Genomic DNA, 1,883 nt, shown 5'->3' with positions numbered 1-1,883 from the left:
AGAATGAGGGACTTCGCCCTGCTTCCTTAATAAACCTCCAATTACCACTGAGCCTTTCTCTATATATAGTGGGGATTACAAAAGAAAACATTGTCCCTGATCTATCTATAAACCAGACAACAAAAATAAACACACACTATTGTAAGCAGGAGGTGGAAGATAATATTCCCTGCCTGGCAGAGATGAGACAATAAAGGGCTAGATAAATAGTGTGGCCTCTAATTTAGAGCAGGTCCTTCCAGCCTTTCTTCATGATGGGCACAGGCTTCATCTCACTTGCAAGACCATTTGTTGCCACCAAAAACAGAATTCAAACTAGACAATAAACAATCTACCTTTTCAACTACTGTAAAGTTTAAAAAATAAAAACATGTCTAGTGACCAACCTAAAGGAATTTTCCTCAAATGAATTCTGATTAGGATTAATTTATAGCACAAAGACAAGTTCTAGGAAAAGCAAGCTGTGGTTGGCAAATCGTTTGAGAACTGTCATTGTACTAGTTTAACACACATAACATGTTACCAAAAAAGCAGCTGGTTGTGGAAAACACGACCTGTAATCATTACAAATAGAGCTTATGTCTTCTCCATTCCCTAAAATTTTAAATTCAAGACATATGACATGATTCAATTTATTCCAGCAAGGGAAAGAATTTTGTTGTGTGTGTTGTTTTCTTCTTTTTCCCCCCTCCCTCATTATTCCTCGAATGTGATTTTCTAAGAACTAAAAGCTTCACAAATGGAATTGACCCTTCTATCGAACTGAAGATGCCAACTGGTTCTGAGCCGAATGTTGTATCCAGGGAGCTCTGTAAACTTTGCATACTGCCAAACATATAATCTAGCCTCTTAACTTTCATAATATGCTTTGGTATTCGGGAGACAAAGCAAAAATTGTTCTTTCAGTTAAACCAATGACTCAATGGAGCCCAAAGGTTTTGGAAGAATGATGACTGGGTAAACCATAAACCAAGGAGCACAGTAAACAGACTCCAAGGAATTCTGCCTGTTGAGCAAATGAAACAACGTTATTCATCCATGACGTTGAGAGTCAAGACTCCTGGCTTTTATTCTTATATCATATTTGACTCATTCTGCCTCACATTTGTCAATCATTGTCACACAATTTTACTTGAAATGTTTGGAAATTCTCCAGTGAAAAGGTTTTGTGACTACATTGTTCCTTTTGGAAATGCCAAAGGAGCTTAGTCACCTACACAGTCAGAGAGTAACAAAAGCTTGGAAACTAAAGTGGAAAATATCCCAACTATCATTGAAAGATTGTTTAAGCCAGGTTTTTTCTTACATGCTTTGGCCAAGTTAATATTAAAAGCAATACTTTTTTTCCCCAAGCACATAGTCTAATAGGAAGTCACAACTTCAAACAAGAAAGTTTCATTTCATGCAGCACTTTGCAAACTAAAATCAAACTTAGCATCTGCCCTCAGAATCCTAGAAAGTATCTACCCTAGTTAAATGTATTTAGCATCTACTGTATGTCAAGAGAGTCATAATCTCTGCACTCACAAAGCACATAGAAAGATATAAATGATAGATAATAAAACAAGCCATATGACACTTTATGATATATGGTATAGTAGAAGCAGCCCAGAATGATGTGTGGTGCTGAACATGAACTTGGCAAGTAAGAAAAGACTTCCTAATGGAGGCTGAACGTTAAACAAGGAAAAGACTCCTCAAGGTAAAATAGACAAACTCTTTCAGATGTAGAGCTAATGCTGGTAAGGTCAAATGTTTGCTTGTAGGTTCTTCTTATTCATTCACCTGGACCAAAAATACTGAAGACGCATTATGTTTTAGGTCCACGGTGAAAGAGATTCCCTTCTGGATTTTACTATGTTAGTATTTGGCACCATCATCAT

The sequence above is a fragment of the Elephantulus edwardii genome, unplaced genomic scaffold (assembly GCF_000299155.1).
Source record: "Elephantulus edwardii isolate Elephantulus edwardi_28Jun2011 unplaced genomic scaffold, EleEdw1.0 scaffold00141, whole genome shotgun sequence".
Classification (NCBI taxonomy): domain Eukaryota; kingdom Metazoa; phylum Chordata; class Mammalia; order Macroscelidea; family Macroscelididae; genus Elephantulus; species Elephantulus edwardii.
Note: the sequence above shows the minus strand (reverse complement) of the source record.